The following is a 20,913-nucleotide window of genomic DNA, read 5'->3' as shown; positions in this document are numbered from 1 at the left end:
TTTATTATGATTTCATAATCACTATTTTACAATGTATTGATAATGATGTATTGATAATTATGCAATAATGACCTTATCAAGGAGAAGAAGAACAATCAGGAAGTGGTTAAATCGGTGCCTAACTTTTCTTGCTTCTACAATAATTTGGTTTCCAAAATAATAAAAATCTAAATTAATCATATAAAATCTACCACTTTATTACACACAGTGGCTTCAGATTTTTTATCTCACCTGCTGCTATAGCTAATTACCACTTGTCTACTTTGTAGATAGAAAATTAAATTCTATGGGATTGACGTTTGGGACACTTATCAGTGTCATCCCCATACATTAACTTTTTTATTTTCTCTGTAGACAAATGGTAAAGTGTCATTCTGCTAGTTCTGAGTTTGAAAATATTTTATTTAGCGCCATCTATGTATCATCTTACGAAACTGTACAAACCTGGATGTTACAATTATTACTAGCGCCATCTATGTATCATCTTACGAAACTGTACAAACCTGGATGTTACAATTATTACTAGCGCCATCTATGTTTTGTTGTAAATATTACTTGTTACGGAGGTACAACGTGTCTACAACGTTCCTCAAAAGGTCCCTAATAAAATACATAGATGTCGCTCTTAAAAAGAAATAATAACGGCACATTATTAAAAGTAAATCTGATAATTATGGCATATTAATTATGCATTCATTTTTATTGTTACGTACATTTTATATTGTAAATTATAATATAAAAAATACGTATGAAAACCCAAAAACGTACGTAAATACATACATACCTAAAATTGGGTCAATGTAAAGGATTGTTTTTTTTTTTCGTATCTTTATTGCAAATTTGCAACCGATTAATCTTTAACGAAAGAATACTCTTTAAAAGAAAGACTGTCTATACACATTGTGTTAACGGGCAGAATTAATGAAACATCCCTTTGACCCTTTCGGGTGGCTTCCGTCAGTTTTTCACCCTAAAGCCATTAAGCCTTTCTAAGTGTTTCTATAAAAGGAAACGTATCTACGTACATATCTACATGATAGGTATGGTTCTTTTATTCGGCCATCACTCATTTTTATGGAAATTGATTGCAAATTAGAACACCATTGTCATAGAAAATCCTTGGGTTTTCTTTTCCGGGTTGAGTACTGATTTAGATATATTATTATGGTTTAAAAAGTCTCTGGTAGCGTGGCTTTGTGGCTTTATTTAAGGGCAGTGTTTAGTTACGCTTTTGCAATTCTCATTTAAGTTTCAAGTAATTATGACCAAGTTTTTACTTGTTTCACGTTTTTTGTTCAAGTTTCATCTTTTATTCAACACATTAGAGTTCCAAATGCCGTATCACATTTTGATATTATCGTCACATGGAAATAGGTACTATAAAATATCGATCAGTAATCAATAAAAATGTGCGGTAGATGTAAATATAGGTATATTTTATACTCCAGTCATTGGAATATTACGGACACAGTAGAACTCGAAATGCGCAAAATACTTCTATTTAGGTATATTAATAGTTGACTACTTTTTTATGAGATTTTATATATTTTATCAGTGTCTTTCTACCTATTACTAAAAAATAATCACATCGTTATTAAAATAGGGACAAATAATAATTTATCTTTGAAGGAAGTTGCGTTTAGTTATGTGTTATATGTATATTGATAACAGTATTAGTTTCCGTAGTAGGTACATAGCAGTTCAAAGTGATTGTTAGTTTTCTTAAGTTTTTAAAGTTGTAGATTTTGCATAAAGTACTTATTGCTTTTTTTAGTGAAAAGTGTCGTGTTTTTAGTGGAGTGTAAGTGTAAGAATGTGATTTGTGTTGCTGACTGGACCAGAATGGTGTTAAGTTTTGGTAAACATATACTTTTGTTTATTTTACTTTAAACGCATTGTTGCAATGCAGGAGATTATCAAGAATTTATTGTGTGTGTCCTTGGATGTACTTAAAAACTAAAACGTTGCCTGCTTCTGTAAATATTGTTACACTTTTGATTGTTGAATTTTTGAGTGGGGAAAATTATACAATGACTTCTCCCGCCTTTTAGAGGAAGTTACAGTAGGGTTAGTTTCTTGCTGCGGACTGCCTAGCGGGACTTATTGGGACTCTGGCTGAAAAAGCAGGTTTAGGAACGGGATGGTAGAATCTGACACTCCCTCTCGCCCGAGGCGGATTAAATTATTGGATGATGATTCCCTTTATAAAAGGCTTACTTTTATAATTAAAAAAAATATTGTTTCTTATTATCGTCACTTGATATGTAGGCGTATATTTATAACAGTAGCAATGACAATATCTCGCAAATTAATATTATACATCATGTCAGTTATAATTAAGTATTTATTTAAAAAAATACCACATTTTAATTATAGCACAGCGTCCATAAATCTGTGCTTACTACAAATTAATTACACTGGCATACAGTGTGAATGCTCCGTTGTCATTTATTTAAATTAATGAACAATGGTGATGTATTAAATATTGTTACATATTCCTTAATTATACTGTCACATGTTAACGATCGATCATCATGAAAATGCATAGGCCTATTTAAATTAAGGGTGCTTTTGCCACCACAGATGTGCTATGCTACGTTGCTGTGGATGCGTGCTATGGATGGCTTTCCTACTAACGATAAATCTCGTACACGAGCTACGCATCTTACTCGCACAGCTACATAGCTTAGTATCGATGGAAACAGTCACATATTTTTACAACTTAGCTACATAGCAGATACAGTAGATCCAGTTCTTATTAATTTATCATAATTATAGTAAGTGCTTGCTAATGTTTATTACCGCCGTACTCAGAGTCATTTAATGATTACTTAGCCCAGTCCTTAGAAATCGTCACTAAGGAATAGTTTAAGTAATCATTCATTGTCTCTGAGTGCGGTGGTTAGGTTAGGTTCCTTGTTCCTTGGTTTTCTATCACTTCTTCTGTGTCTATCAGTGAGAGCTTTTGGTTTCATGTAGCTATACTTATTGTTGTGTCAGTTTTATATTAACTGTTGGTTCTCCTAATATAAAATAAATAAATAAAGTATATTTTTAGCCCGCTTTGAAAATCCAATATCTCTATTGCTGCAATCGCCAGTTAAGCTGGATTGTCGATTTGTATCTAATACCGGAAAATATCGTTTTCGTTGGAAGCTGGGCTTTACTAAGCCCTTATTTATATAAATTTGCATGCATAGACAAACATCGCATTGTCATGGAATGCCAGCAAAGCCTTTTGTGTTTATAAGGGTCCTTTTACAAAATATTTTCCTTCCTATTATCGTATCTATTTAAACATTATTAGTTTCTGTATTGTCCAATCTGGATGATGCTGATATTTTTAGAAAAGGGATAAGTTTGTAGTTTATTTCGCATTATCCTAAAAATTGTGAATGTTTTGGCTATCTTTGGTAATTACTGTGCTGAACATATGCATACGATATTATAGCTAGTCGTTTGAAAATTCGCTAAAAATTGTTTTTACATACGAAAAAAATTCATGAGATTGATGAAATGACTGGCTATCAGCTTAATGATAGGCTATAATATCGGCCTAGTGAAAATGGCTGTCCATGAAACTATTACAAGTATTAACAGTTAATCCAAATGCCACTACGATTCATATCGGGATCAAACTTCAAACAAACTTTGGAACTAAATCATTTTCCCCTAATAGCAATCCTTAACTAATCAGAGATTAGGAAAGTCCACTAGAGTTTCTTAAAACGAAAGTTTTACTAAGTTCACCTGAAGGCCTAGTGCGAACTTGTTTTACGATAACGCAATTGACACGCTTATAACGTTTAGAGCTCTGATTGGCCAGCTCTAATTGGCCAACCAATCAGAGGGCTAAACGCGTTAACATTTTCATCGTGATAACTTCAAAAATACTCGCACTAGACCCTCAGGTTTGCCGAACGACTGGAACTAAAGTTTCGTAGCCAAAATGTCAAAGTTTATGCGTTGTAAGTAATTTCATACTTTCCAATACTCTTAGGAATCACCCTTTCCAAATATCTGTAAATGGATTTTGTTTATGGTCATTTATTTCGGGCATTGAAGATCAGATGTTATTTATGAGTTAGTTTGCTTAATGTTTGCTGTTGGTATTTACTTTGAAATAAGCCAAAAGCTGAGCTAGTTTATAATCTAGTTACGAGGGGTTTTCATTAAATTTAAAATATTGAAATTAGTTTAGTACTTTTTTTCAAACGTTTCTTAAACTATTTATAGTATAGGTTTAACCCGCCCTTGATCATAAAAAAATTGTAAAATTACATCAAGCTCATGTGTTAAGCATCTCTCTATTCACTCGTTCGACTTGCATTATAATCATAGAAAAAAAATATTTTTTATTTGTATTCTATCTCGCCTCACCCAAGGACGAGAGCAGACATTGTACGATTTTCACACCCTAAAAAGGAGCCTCAAACAATTTTTCATACGAGCCAAACCACGCTACTCCACTGACTATAATATAGCCGTTTGTCTATAGCGGCTGGACAAAAATGACGTCATTACTCCGATGTATTTAGTAGATGGCGTGCTCTATTCGAGTCCCAAAAGTATTTTAATTACTAAAGTCACGCGCTAATTAAAACCCTGGTATCAGTCTGTACCAGCTCAGATAGACCACTAAGTCTTACCATTTCAAAATGACAGGATTTCATTAGTACCTAGCTAGTGAAAATAAATTGAGTTTCTAATGAGGTGGTTAGTAGAACAAGGTTAAAGCGTTAGATTTTGTGGATTTTCTAAAATCATGAAATAGTTGAAATCCTTTTTATGTGATTTTTTTTTAGTAAAATTGCATGACATCGGTAGGGTGATTTTGTACTAGAGATGCTATGCTAAATTGTTGTGGATGCGTTTGAATTCCAAAAATCATATCCAGTGGAAACCATCACATAGTTTCACAGCTTAACTTTTACATCTTCATAGAACGATCATTTTAGATTCAATCTTTGGTGGAAAAGCACTCATACGATGTCGCAAAATTATTTTTTACTTTGTCTGGACCTTAAAAGAGACTAAAATGTATCTATTTAATTTTCTATTTCTTTTTAAATATTAGCGTAATTGTAAAGTATTGACGTATAAAAGTGCTATTTTGTAACTTATTTATAAAATATTATCATGATTTCAATGATAACTTCTGAAGTTAACCTGCATTGAGCAAGCGTGGCGACAAATGCTCAACTCTTTTCCATGTGAGAAGAGGCCTTTGGTCAGCAGTGGCCACTTATAGGCTGTTGATGAATGGTAACTTAACTGAACATGGACAGTATAGATAAAGAATATATCTACTTAGATTTTAAATATGTCGGTACGTAAATCTTAAGTCTAGGTCTTAGACTATAAATAAGTCTTTCTGAAGCCGTATAAAATAGGATCAACCCGATATGGTCAGCCAAGCAAATCCTTCTTAGTTCCGCTCTCTTAGATATCAATAAATTGACCTTTTAATGTGATAAAAGGGCTTCTACAATACATATATATTTTGTTGGGCATTTTATACAATATGTTACATATTTACCTTTAAATGTTGCTGTGACTGCTTCAGAAAAATATATAAAAAACATGATGACGAAAAGGGGGGATAATCATCCATTGACTTCTCCCGCCTTGGGCGAGGCGGGATGTAATGTCAGACTCTTATTGACTAAACATTACCCCGTTCCTAATCCTGCTTTACGATCCGATAACCCGCTAGTCAGTCCGTAGTTCCGAGTCGGCATCAATCCTGCGGGGCGCGCGCAGAATGCGTTGGCGAATGGCGAATTGGCGTTCCATTATTGTTACAATGACTAATAACTGAATTTTACCTAAAGTAGGAGTTGGGGACGGTTGAAACATTTTTTTTGGGTACGGTTGAAATAGTGTACTTATTATTTTTTTCTTGTTTTTACACCATATAAATTTTTTAATGTGAACGTGTGAAGAGTGCAATTGTCTTTAAATTTGGCTTATCCTTATTGGACTAATGAAAGCCAAAAATTGTTTTCTTTCACTTTTTTTAAATATTATTGTTTAGTTTGCTATGTTTAAAAAACAAACAGTTGATTTTGAGTAATTTACGTGAATTTTAATCAATGTTAAGTAATTTGTAGTTACTTAGTTTTTTGATGATTGATTATATATATTTTAGAATAGTGTGCTTTAAAACACAAAGGCTGATTAAAAATATCGTTTCAAGTATATAAATATTGAAACTGATTACTAATGTACAGAGTTACTTAATTATTCTTAGATTTAAAATAAACAATTACTAAAACGTGTTGTAATATTATATTTTGTATTATTCGCATGTGTTTCAACTGACCCCATTCACTGTTTCAACCGCCCCTGGTATGGGGACGGTTGCAACAAATCGGAGTTATTTTTTAATTTGATCTACTTTTAAAAATCACACCTGGGACTAAAAACATTTCCTATTAGTAGACAGATACATGATTTAACATATCTTCTTCATCGCTCGGGTTATAAAAAGCAGAACTATGGACATTATAAGTGAAACTGTTTCAACTGTACAGTCTAACGCTACTTTACAGGGTCTTCTACTCTCCGCTTCGGTGATATGAAAGAGCACAAACGTTTTTCTCATTTATGACATTAGTAAAATATTTAATTGTTAAATATCATAGGAGTCACCTAACGAAAAGTGTGTACCACATTTTTACTTTAACCATCAAAGTATTAGAATAACTTCACAACATTACTTCCTGATCGAGCTCGAGTATATTAAAGAAGGACAACATTAAAAGTATCCTCAACCAACGAGCATGCATTTACGACTGAAGACTGTTGATGAAACGAAAGACGTATGTAAGATTTATAGCAATTGGCGTTTCATAGTTTGTCTATTACAAGGGAGACAGGCGAGTGAAGTTATGTATATATGATAGTTAAAAATAAATTGTAAAATATAGAAGCAGTTGAATTACACTTCATTAAGTTTATTGTTTCTATGTGTGTTTAAAAGCATAGAATTATGACACAAAAACCATCAAAATTTTACAAACAAACACAAAAAAGGCAACGTCTTTCAACGATACAAGCACTAGACACCCCAATCAGACCTTTCTGAAGATTTTCTTAAGGTTCAAATTTCTTCACACAAGTAACGCTCACCACGAGAGCTTTGCAAGCACGTTGGTAAACAGATTCCTTTGAAAAGTGTTGAGTAACTCCAGTGATATTTCAACCCTGAGGCTCTTCAATGGAGAATACAGAGATCTGTGTTCTGTTTATTCAGTTCCTCTAGAAATGTTGGTTCGAAACACACAATATAACTTCATGTTGTTTTCTGTGTAAACATGTAAATATACAGCCATTTTTTGAGAGATATGTATGCTATTTGTCTTACAAACGTACAAGTTCACACACACACATATGTTTCCATTGATACTAAGCTATGTATCTATGCGAGGAAGATGCGCAGCTCGAATATGCGATTTATCGCATAGCACACATCCATAGCACGCATCTTTCCATATAAAAAACATAGATTAGCTGAGTCCGTTTCCACCAATGCTAAGCTATGTGTACCAATAAATATGATTGGTGGCAGTCAAACGCATCCACAGCAACGTAGATCTCTGGTGGAAAAGCACCGTAACTGAAGTTCAAATAACACATTTTTATACATAGAATGGCATACAATAAGGATCCTTACTCTAATATGGAACCTCTTCTGAATACTACCTACATTATTATGATCGAACTCATCTTTGGCCCCTACCATAGCTTTTGTGTATCAAATATTCATTTACGATTCTTGGAAAAATCTCACGGGAACATTTTCATTGCTAAAATGAGCCTACAATTTTGTTATTACAAGATCCAGGAAACGTTTTAAACGTAACAAGAAGAAATTGTATAATATTCTCAATTCGTGAATGTTTTAAACCATAATATTAAGTTCTTGCGTTTGTGTGTTTATCATAATTGGAGTGTAATTGTGAATTTGTTATACGCTCGTAATATTAAATTTATTAGTAGAATTTGTATTTGTATTGTAAATATTTTGCTATATACTCACCTCCTATAACATGGGATTTTTAACACAAATGGTGAAAAGTAAGTGTAAATTGTATAGTAGCAATATGCGCTGTAATATGCAACCTTTATAAAAGATATTGAAGTCGTTTATACCTTTATAAAAGATATGACGACGCACTTAAATATTTTGGTGTTACATATAAAGTTGTTTTATATATTTTAATCATAACTTAATCATTGGTTAGCTATTAATTCCATCGGTAAGACTCGTCTTTGAAACAGTCGCTGGAGAGGTAGAGTTGGTATATTTTGATTCAATAGGCGCACAAGTGGCGCATTTTCCAAATTTGGACTTGTAGCATAATGATATTTTGTTTACAAACATAAAATATAAACCTAAAATTAAGTTAGTAAAATGTTTCATAATTATTTCTTCTATGAAGGACGTAACCAAATACGTATGTGACAAACATTCGTTTACAGTGAACATTCAACTTATTATAAACCATTAAGTTTAATTCGGTTCCAAAATTACTTTGATTTTAATCATAGTACCTCATTTTAGTGTTACACGGTAATAACCCTTAAAGTAAACATAAGAAGGGCTATAAACATATATGAGAGAATCACACATACGACCTTTAGTAATGAACGTAATCATTACGCCTATTAAGAGGTAGGTAATTAGTTTCACTTCCCTCTTTGAAGTTTCCTTGAAATATTAAAGTTTGCTAATTAAACATTTGCTCACAAAACAGGCTTTGCAGGCGCTAGTTTTAAAAAATTAACTAGGACACGCATTTTTTTTAAATTAAATGGTTATAAAAATCATGCTCGAAATATGTATAACAGACCTATAAACTAGAAACGAGCCTATAAACTAGAAACTAGCGAACGAACCTCACACCTCAGCCGTCGCGAGAGACACTCCGGGCGACGAGGATCGCGCGACTGATGCCTGCCATCCGGAAGCTGCGGACTACCTAGCGGGTGGCGACCAAGGGTAGCTCCGGCTCGAAAAGCAGGAGAAGTGCGTGCGGTGCGTCGCAAGTCATAGGAGTCTGATCCCCCCCTCCTTAAAAAGATCTATAAACTATTGAAGCTTTATACTCTGAAAGAAAAATATAACAAGTTCTATTCATAGAACTCGCTTTTCGGTCGTTTTGTTATAAGTCGTAAAATCGAACTTAAAAACTCAATAAGTAGTTTTTATTTTACCACCATACACAATGTGTAAACCATATACAAATGTGTAAAGAACAACTATAAGTATTGTTACTGTGCCCTATATACTATGGTAAAGAGATCTTTACCAAATTATGTAGAAAATAACAAAGAAAGAAAAAAGAAACTTTTTCCATATTAGAGGACAGGTAAATATATCAATTTACACATAACTGTCATTTTCGACATGATAATACAAGATACAAATTGATACAAGACGAATGTTACGGTCGCTGACCGCTTGACATTTGCCTCAAAGTAATGTCACGGATATAAAATAAGATGGATACTCGCCATCAATCTTTTAGAAAGGTCCACTGGAATTGGCTTCACTGAAATTCTAACATATGTATAGGAAGGCTCATTTTCCTTCAGTACCTTCATAAATTTTCAATGATACAATCATTGATGACGGTTATTGCCTTCTTACTATCAATAAGATTTTATTTACATCCTGTCCTTTTGAGTTATTAATGAATATAGTGGCAGTGATAGTCCACTTGTCACCATTTATTATCTGTCTCCATGTACTCGAAGTAGTCTTGAAGTGAGGCTGGAAAACGTTTACGTCTTAACAGTCGAAGAAAAATCCTTCCGGAATACTTAATAAGTGGAATATGTTAATTTATTCCTATACCGGACAAGTTCCGGTTATTTTAACCCGCTTGGGTAACTTTGATCCAAATCCTATAACCAATAAGAAATTTAACCCTAGGGTCAAACAAAATCAACATAGGCAGTTGAAACAGCAATCGGCTTATCACATTTGTCAAAGTTCGATCTTCGTTAAAGTAGACGTGGGAAGAAGAATGGTGGGATAGAAGAACTTAGAGGTAAGTTATTGAAGAAGTTTGTGTCTAGCAGTGAACCAAAACGAAGGGATGATGGCTGATAATTTGATGGTAAAATTAGTACAGTAAAATCAATACATCAGCAAATATTTTATGATTAGAAATTCAACCCACTTACAAAATCTAGCAACCTTGACCGCCAAGTCTAGTTATCTGAAGTATTCTTCACCTCATGACCCAAATCTCCATAAACTGATTGTTCTCCTGTCAATTATACTATTAAACTACCGTTCTAAAGCAACAACGAACACTCAGCCCCCTAACCTAATTTCGGTCGAGTCTAATTTGGCAGATATAAGCTTTGCGTGTTACCTGTCTCGTTAGTGGCCAGCCTACAGCCGACAGATGGCGTTTTATTGATTCCCCTAGACTATACACGTTTGTGCCAATGGTATTAGGATATTTATATAATGCTTATTAAGTTTTTAGCGTGATCAATGTTTGCTTATATCCTTTGCATAGTTGTTATCTTTTTAAACATTTTATGGTCTCAGTTTTCATTCCAAAGAAATGGTTATGAGCACTACATATTAGATAAACCCTATATACGTGAAAATAATGTATTGAATGGTAGGTGTCAAGTGGACCTTCAAACCTTCAAGTAAACAGCGTATTCCTTTTTAAAATGCCGGCAACGCACCTGTGACTACTCTGGTGTTGCGGGTGTCACAGGGCAGCGCTGATCACTTGCCATCAGGTGATCTGTCTTATAATTTGCCTTCCATTGTATAAAAAAGGTTCTCATACCCATATCATCAAATAAAGCCATACCTTTACTTAACTATACTAAAATCGTACCATATCTGATTCAAAAATTCAGTGCCACTAACTTAGAAAACGACAAAACATAAAAGAAAAATATTATACCCAACCAACTTTACACTCTTATTATCATTTCCTGCAACCAATTGCATTTTAACAACGCCATGCTTTATTCATGTTTGACCTGCATTTTATAACACAAAGAGCTTTGCAGCTAAAATACAGCGACAGTCGCACCCATGGGTGAAACCTATCGTACCGTCGCTCGACCATTTATCAAAACATTTTATTCGTAGAAGCAAGCACTATACTCTGAGTGAAACTCGTAAATATAAAACTACTGCCATAAAAGTAAATCGGAATCCAGTCTGAAATGTGGTACTTTGTTTAGACTGTACCGTACGAATAATAAATGGTTTATCGCGGTTTTTTTACTTAAAACTTAAGAATATGACACATTTAATAATATTTTGAGTTTTTCATTTCAAAGTTTGTCATAATTACACACAGGGTAAATGACTAATTTTTATTTTAATGTCCGCCTTGTAGACCGTCGGAGATATATTGATTTAAAATATCGCGTAACATCACTTCTAGGTACGTTTTATACGTAGAAATAGCTTAATGCTAATAATCAAAGATTAGGGAGTGGGACTCCCTAAACTTTGATTAGTTTTATGTAAATATTACGAGGAACTCGACTAGTTTCAAGCCGCTCTAGAGGCTACTCATATAGTAGCAACGCGACAGTTGCCGCGTCGTGTGTCGCGGAATGCTGCTCATGAATATGAGCCTCTAGCATGGCTTGAAACTGGTCGTGTTCCTCCTCAAATGATTTCGTGAGCAAACCGAAAAACATAATATATAATTTAGTATGTCTCACGAAAGTTATAATATAAACAAAGATATACCTAATGCTAAAAAATTTTTTTTTTTTTTCAAATATAACTGCGTTTTAAAGTCGCACATAAGATCATTATTTGACTTCAGACTGCACAAGTTCAAGCTGGAATATTATGAAACTTTTAAAAATTTTCACATTTGAATTTCCTTATGACTTTCAAACAGCCAGAGCTAACGGAAGTTTTATATCAAACATATGCGAATATACTTACTTGTTATTAAAGCTAATATTGAATGTTTTAGTGGTAGAATAAAATCCGGTAAGTGCTTTAGGAATCGTCCCATTCTTATATATTAGTTACTAGATTCGATCTGCGGCTTTGCCTGCTTTTTTGTGGGATTTTTTAATTCGAATTTAATAAAAATCACTTCGGCCATTCACTTTAGAACAGTGGTTCTAAATTTCATCTCGATCTTTCAGCAAGCAAACAAATATACAAACTTTCGCATTTTTTCATCATCTTCACTTTGGTATTGTAGATATGCCAACTTTAATTTAGAGTCGTGTACTTATAAAATGAGTACTAAACGTTTAGGTGTAGCTCTCTGATCCTCGGCTCCTAAAAATGATTGTAGCTTTAATTATACATTTATCAATTTTAATTTATTTAAGTACTTATCGTGAAAACGAGTATAAAATTAGCATTTCAATCGGTAAATAAATATTAAAATCCGATAGCGGGAAAACTCCACCACGCCTCAACATGAATAGGTACAGATTTATGGAACGACTGCAAACCAACAGCGTATACTCTCATATTTTACAGAAAAATATTTATCGGAGTGTCCCGCGAGCAAATATATTGATATCAAACTTCGATATCATATTATATCTAAGTATAGGACATCTAGATTCCCGGGAGTCATTCTAAACTTAGAATTTATTTCTAGAAAAGTTTTAAATCTTTCGAGACCAGTTTTGTCTCCGTGTATTCACTTTAACACTCTTGAGATTCTTCAAACTTAGAAAAATAGTATTGTAAATTATTTTTTCAATATAACAATATTAGGAGTTATATTTGAACTAATAATTCAATAACTGTGACGTTATATTCGATGTGAATATTTCATACGAACTAAGAAAAACTTAACAAAGTTTAAAAAAGGCGAAGAAGTTTCAAACATTTACATTATAAAAATTGAAACATGAAATTGTTTCAAACAGTTGCTAGGTAGTCTAACAATTTCAATAAAGAAAGAATCCGATGAAACTTTGAATCAAACAAAAAAAAAAACAGTCAGTGCTGATTAAAGTCTAATAAATAAGTACCCATTTCTAAGTCCTAAGCAAATGTTAATAAGGATCATCAATCCAGTTCCCCCAAACTGACCGATGTTATTTTCGTAATTAAATTCTAAGACTGTTTTAATGTTACACTCTATGCGTGACCCAATTTTCGTTTGTATAGAACTTTTTCAAACGAGCAACTTGTTAGCAACTTTCACGCTACAAAAAGTTAGCTTGTTAGCAACAATAATTAATTTGTGATTATTGAGAGTGAAACTTTTGCAGAAAAAGGTTATAAACTTGTTGGTGCGATTGCTGGGCAACCGGCTGCCGCGCAACGTGTATCGGGTTCGATTCCCGCACGGAGCAATTGTGATGTGGACTACAAATTGTTGTTACGGGTCTGGGTGTGATGTGTATGTGAATTTATATTTTTGTTAACGCACATATGATACAGGAGAAAATACTGATGCAGGTTAGTGTTTTTTTTAAAGTTAACTAAATTACGCAGATCCCCACTTTTGTGTTCTTTAGTTTTTTGAATAGATCAGCTTGTATCATGCATTGTACTTAACATGTACTTTTGGTTTTATCTCAAAATAAAGCAAGACCATAAGATATATTTAAAAAGTATCTTAGGATACTCTCACTATTCATTCCCAAAGTACTAATGAGTGATTTCACATTAAAACTACATTACGTAAATTACTGTTACGATTTCAATGTTGTCATCAATGCGATTAAAAAGTGGTCCGTCTGTACAGTATCAAAGTCATACATAATTGAACAAAGCACCGCTTACCGTTACGCATTTGTTAGTTTAATATTCTGAAATCATTTTGTATGTACTCGGAAGGATCGATAAAAACAATTTGTTTATTTTTAGAGTATAGAATTAAAGAACAAGAGGTTCTTGAGTGAAAAACGTAGTAGGTGGTTCTCAGCTCTATGTACGTTCGTTTCCTTATTATTCTCTCTCAGTTATCTAAATAAATAAACTTTTTCATAAATAAAAATAGTTTATGGATGTAGGAAGGTTCTAAGTTCATTTCATGTATGATAAAAACATGTTAAAGTACTCGAACAGTATTCTTGGAATGAATCAAGTACTTATCAAAATCAGTTACCTACGTATTATATTCAAGATGTGTCATAGAAAAATAGACAAACACACTTTATACAATAGGTCAACATAATTTGGCCTCCATGACTTTCTATAGTTCAATTTAGTACCTCTTTGATTTTTTATTTAAACAAGATGACCTTTATAATGGGTAGGAGATTTTTATCGTAAATTTCCTCTTAAAATTTTACATTGTAATAGATTTTTCCTGTAGCACAATGAACTTTTTATAGTCCATCTTTAAGTTCTAAGGGTTAGTCTCAAAACTCAAGTACTTAAAGATACAAAGACCTCCTTTGAGGTCTCGTAAAAAGGTGACAAAGGACAATAGAAGTTGTTTTCGCAAATTAGATGATATTTACTAGCTTAGGTAACAAAAGAAACAGTATTGCTTCCAAGTTTAGATAAAGAGCGATAACGTGACTTCAATCGGCAAAGGAAATTGTTATTTTTAGAGTCCTTTTTAGGTTTAATTTTCATTGACAGAATATTATATATTTTGTGCCAGAACTAATTATAATACATTGTCTCTAGGCTTAAGTCATTCTGTTTCCTGCTTTAAATTCACAAACTATCGTTTTTTTTCTTCTCCTCTTTATATCTTCTGAATTATTTCGTTGCGGGTACCAAGACAGTCGTTCATGTCCCTGAGACGCGTCGGACTTCAGTGTTCCGGTGTTTTCATGGTTGTATCTACTGTAGATCCTGGCTTACAGCAGTTGCAGCGGTATGGGAGGCTGTGGCGGGTTTGTCCCAATAAAAAAAAGATAGTGTTTCTTTAGTAAGAATATATAATATGAATTATTTGCATATAACCATTTAAAATCGGTCTCTAAAAAAATTAGCCTTCTATACTATTAATTCTTTGGTGGACATGGATATGGTAAAACGCTTTCTCTTAAATCACAAAACGTTGCCGCCCGCTCCATTCAAAACTCACAATACATTTTCGTTTTATGCTGGTGTGAATTCGGACTGCCATCCATTTCAATAGCAGGCTTTGCACGCACTCGTGTGATAAAACGATAGACTGAGTGTTAGCCAGAAAATATTATTATTGTATAGCAGAGAATGGAAATAAAAACAAATGCTGTATAAGTAAAACAGATATTTAAATATCGAAATATAAGATGAATGGAGACGTTCCCACGGAGTCATATCACAGTCTTACTGAATTCATGTGTGATATATAATGCTCGAGTGACGTTATTGGAGACCCAACTAAATCCCAAAGTGATGTTGCGAGTGTTCATGAGTAGCATTGATCACTCACTATCAGATTATCTGTCTACCATAAAAAAGGAATTTGGTAAAAATAGTTTTTATAATAATGTGCTAGTATTTTTATATTAATTATTATAATTTTATCCTATTAGGTCTATTAAGAAATAAACATACCGTATCCCAAACTACCAATTCCCTAATACGATTTTCAATAAAACAAATCAGACCACTTTTAACTTTCATGTCACGGAATTTATTCAACATAGGAGCACCTATAATTATTTTTTAAACCATACGTGTTGTTTACTATAGAGTAAATGGAACAGGGTGTTTTAATAAATAATAGGAAATTGTTTGACCGAAATACTTGAATATCGATCAGATGTAAGTAAGTGGGTCAGGTTAAATGTGTCTATTTTGGGAACGTCCTTTTTTATACGTCAACTGGACGTTTATGTTTTGTGTGTCCATCGTTTGTCTAGTCGTGGAAGGAAATCCTTAGTTTGTGTACATTTAAAAAAAATCATCGTAAATGTCTTGTTTTGACTCGTTAGCAATAGGGATGATGACGGGGTATGAAAATTAAAAATCTATTTAGTCCATCAGTAAGGTAATGAAAAAATATTAGATACATATTTTATTTTTTATTTTGTCGTATAAGATAACAATACATACATACAAACCTATACATACAACTAATTAAAGTTAAAGGAGTCAAATACGTCATCTTAAAATGTAGAAGTGACGTCACGCGATATAAACATCGATATATCTAAGAAAGTATTTGTTAACGTAAGAAAATGCAAAATACGTGTCTAATATTTTAAAATAATTTAAAAGAGTTACTCTTATTGTTAGATGACTTTTATGTATGTGTAGGAGTATTTTTTGGTATTTTAAGGGTACATTGAATCCATTAACAAGTTTATAGATATAAAATTGGTGTAATGAGGCTTTCATAATTTCACTATCCACCAAACGGAAATTTCCCTTCAAAACATCCCCTTCCACTAAATCAAATACCAGATGTTTAATTATTCATAGTTTGAAACATTGACAGAGTAACATTTACGAAATTCGACCTCCGGAAATTAAATCGTTTTGTATAATTAATTTGAAGAGGACAGAAAGGATTTTAAGTATATAGTACTGTAACTTATAATTTAATGTTTCTTAGATCATTATATATTTTAAGCCACGGTGTATATAATTAGTATAAATTATTATACAATACTATAATTTCCGCTTCGGTCAAAATAAAGTAAAATATTTGTGAAGGAAATGTTTTTGATAGAAACCTGAATGTGACGCTATGCTGTGAATTTCAAGGATTTAGCCAATTACTGAGGGTTATTTTTATGGGAAAATTCCTTAAAGAAAATGGACCTTCACATTTTAATTTGTTTGTTTTTGCTTAGTTTATTTTACACTGCCATGTTTCTTGAGATGTCATGATTACGTCTCCTGAGTTTAAGGTCTCAGAATAGATCTAAGATTTGCTCAAAGCATATTCAATCTGCGTAATGCCAACCTGCATTGAGCAAGCGTGGTGATCAATGCTCAAACCTTCTCTATGTGAGAAGAGGCCTTTGGTCAGCAGTGGCTACTTATAGGCTGTTTATGTGATATTCAATATCAAAATACAACTTGTTACCTTTACTCAGACAATTTTGTGATCAAACAAGTGTAATAAATAAATACTTTTCTCAAACAAACTCCTTTGCTCTTAATAAAAACCCAAAACTCCATATTTTACCAAACTTCATAAATTACCTGACATGCGATTCCCGAGAACGCGAGATTTGAATTCCAATGAGCCAATATTGAAGGAGTCGGGATTCCTATCGAAAAATTCGATGTTCGAGCAATCTTCCAATTTGTGTTATGAGCTACTTTATAAATATGAACTGTATTTATTCTTAATAGAACGTTAAAAGGTTCTTTTTACAAGTTAACATTTTTTTTCAAGATGTACTCTTTGACATGGAAATCACTATTTATTCAGTAGAAAATATATCCTAAGTTTCAGTCTGGGATTATCGCATCTTATAAAAAAAATACCAATTTTTCATAAATTGTGCAAACCCTAATTACATTATCTACGCACCCTTAAGATTATCTCAAAAAAAATAAAAGCTGCAACAGAAATTCACCCAATGTAAACAAACGTATCGTAACAAAATTGTGGAGTTACCAATGAAATTAAAATAACTATACATTCTTTGACATATTAAGTACATTTAAATTTATAATCCCACAAATAAATTCATATACTATTTAAATCTAGCAGTTACAAGCAGCCCATTGGGAATGCTAACCATTTCCCAATTACCATTGTGTTGGCTCTATTGTAGGCTCAACGTATTGTGTTGGAGAATTACTAATTGTTTTCAAACATCTGTGTTTACGATCATATCTTGATGTGGGTACAATCGTGATTTTAGATGTAATATTCATGGTCTAGACTTGTTTTGTTAGTATTAGTATTTAGATAATTGCTTTCTAGATATTTCATGATATTTTTATTCAGTGCTATAAGTGTGCTTTTCCAAAAGATATGTGCTATGCTACGTTGCTGTGAATACGTTTGGCTTTCACCAATCATATTCATAGCACTGGTAGAAACAGATTTAGCTAAACTATGATTTTATATGGAAAGATGCGAGCTATGGATGTGTGTCTACTATTGATACATCGCATAGTTAAGCTACGCATCTTCCTCGCATAGCTACATAGCACATATCTGATGGAAAAGCAACCTAAATGTGCTTATTTCCATAACATACAATGTATATGAGTCGTAAAAATAATATAATTGGACATAGTTCATGGAAGATTTCGAGTATCATACGCTATTGCTAAATAACTTCAATAAATGTTGTACTTTATAATATATATAGCAATAAAGGAGATGGCTAAATGACTGACCCAGGCATAATAACAAGAATATGAATTTCACGCTAACCCGTATCATTTAAATATTCACTTATGAATTATTTTGTGTTTAACTAATTCTTATAACTTGGTGAACAAAAATTAACAAAAAATAAGTTTCATAATTGATTTTTTTCTGTTGTGGTTTGACATGACAACACGGAAGTAGGTACTGCAAGCTATTATTAAGACATTAGTTTCCCCGAAAATCAAATCGAAATAATTAAACGAACTTCAATTTTTAATAACGGTAATATAATGACTTTTTTCTGAAACCAAATAATTGTAAATGTTTTGATCGACACAAAATATATTTGTATAAGATTGCACAATCTTACTATATATTTTGTGTCTGTTACTTTGTGTTCATTATCTAGTATAAGCAGAATTGTTTACCTATCTACCTCATATATAAATAACTTTGCGGCTCAGGTACATCAAAACGCCTTAGTAAAAGTTCACAGCAATGTGTTGTAGTTTCAAGTTTTTGTAACGTTGTTTGACGTAGGAACGCTACTTTATTTTCAGGATTGCGCAGATATGCCAAGTTTCTGGACTTTCTTAATTACAAAATATCAATTTTTAATTATGCGACTTTATTTATTGCTAGGTACCATATTTATTCAATATTTATTTGTACGGGTTACGACGTCCATACTTTGGTTTAGCCATGTCCTTTGTGGCTAAAACTATTTTGTCAGCTAACTGGAACATGATCTCTGTTCAAGATCACATTGGAATTCTGCCCAGAACTCCAACTCATCTCTAGTATCCGAGATATAGAAAGTTAAAAGACTATGATAGTACGTATAGAAGCAGTTTCGACAAGATTGGTCGACGTGATCAAAATTCGGTCACCAAGTCATTATAAAACACAATCTCCTCCGTTCATATCAAAGAGGTTTAGTGGAACAACCCACTATTTTTATAAAGTTAAAATTGAAATGAATATTCATAAGTCTTTTTTCTAAATTGATTTGTTCAACCGAGGAAATTTTAGAAGAAGGATGGTAAAAGAAAATGTTATTTTACCAGGTAACTGTGGTTTTAGTTTGCAAAAGTATTTGGCAGGTTATTCCAGTTAGTTTTTTTTTTCTTTTCGTTATTTTTGGGGCGAAAATCACCCAAATGACTTCTTCCACCTGGGGCGAGGAAAGTCAGACTCTTATTGCCTAAAAACTACCCCGTTCCTCCTCCTGCTTTTCGAACTGGAGCCCCGTTAACTAGTTATCCCACTAGGCAGTCTGCAGCTCCGGGTCGACATCATCCTATGTGTGGTACAAAATGACTATCAATATTTAAAAATAATATTTGGATAATGTTATTTTTTTTTATTACAGCAATAATATTTTAAGAAATTTACGAGTATATAAACAAAATTACACGAAGTCGATTAACAAACATTTAACACCCATTTGGACTCTTTGTAGCCTTTATTTTGTTACTAAACGGTCCAGTTGTACATGCTTAATGGTTTGAACACCACAGGACATTTGAATGTCTGAACAATGTGGTAATTTACGCCTAGTATAATTTCCTCTAGATGTAATGTGTGACATGTTAATTTAGCACATGGGTACTAAGGACCTTATAATCTAGGGTCACATTTGTGTCTCAAAGTTAAAATAATACTCTTTTCTATTCATTTTCAAATTATTCGATAGTATTTGGTACTTTGTAACTGACGTGTATAAATTGAGAGTACCGTATAATTGGTGATTTGGTAGACACTTGAACAGTTGTACGCGAATTATAGTAAATTCAAGATAATAAAATTCATATTTTACATAATGGATGAGTCCGTCGTCATATTTAAGGTGACAGTTCATAGTTACACGTTGGGAAAGTTTTAAGAAGATTTTTTTTTCTTTAAAAAACGTTGCCCCCCACTAGGATTTTCTCCTGTGTTGTAGGTGCGTTTACAAACATACAATTTCACATACACATGACACCCAGACCCGAAAAAACAATTTGCGGATAACACAAAGAGTTGAACCGATTCCCGCATCGAACCCGCTACACGTTGCGCGGCAGCCAGTTGCCTAGACACGGCGCCAACCTTGCATCAAAGAATGACAAAAAGAACTGTCACATCCCGGGATCAAGTAGGATTTAGTCAGACAGATTTATAGCCAGAAAATCGTAAGTAGTTCAAAGTTGTACTTGGACTTTGTAACTAACCTATCACACGAGTCTGATTTTCTTCTAGAAACCCTTTCACTGAATACTTAGCTGTTTATGAGAAGTATAATGTACTAACTTTTCGGTTTATCCCTTTTCAAAAAACTTTACCCCGCATGCAAAGTTTTAGGTCCTGTCTGGCTTACGTATTCTTTATTTCTATTTCGGACAATTCTTTCTGAATTTTCTAGCAGCATTTTTCACCATCTTTAAGTACCAATACTTACTCCGGATCGGAGTATATCCAGATGTCAATTATAGATTCGTAACTATTAATAAAAAAAAACTTATCTAATTGATAGAATATTTTACTAGAAATAATTTTAGGAATTAACATGGAAACATTCTTTCGTTTTCATTTTATTCATTTTAATCTAAATCATTATTAATTTTACAAAAGAATATCAATGCAAAACAATAGTTAGTTACATTTCAGTTATCTTCTATTTTCCTTTATTCATTTTCGCTCATCCACCACA

General features: G+C 32.9%; 1 protein-coding gene across 1 annotated transcript in view; it reads left to right on the top strand.

Moving 5' to 3' along the window:
* Window positions 1-1,728: 1,728 nt before the first annotated feature.
* The window catches only part of LOC118282010 (small conductance calcium-activated potassium channel protein), a 339,202-nt gene continuing 320,017 nt past the window's right edge, over window positions 1,729-20,913 (top strand). The window contains exon 1 of the mRNA XM_050707802.1: window positions 1,729-1,858. The gene's annotated coding sequence lies outside the window, so the exon portion shown is untranslated. The remainder of the gene's footprint in view (window positions 1,859-20,913) is intronic.

Source organism: Spodoptera frugiperda, chromosome 3, assembly GCF_023101765.2.
Source record: "Spodoptera frugiperda isolate SF20-4 chromosome 3, AGI-APGP_CSIRO_Sfru_2.0, whole genome shotgun sequence".
NCBI classification, from domain to species: Eukaryota; Metazoa; Arthropoda; class Insecta; order Lepidoptera; family Noctuidae; genus Spodoptera; species Spodoptera frugiperda.
This window is presented reverse-complemented; position numbering and strand designations above follow the sequence as displayed.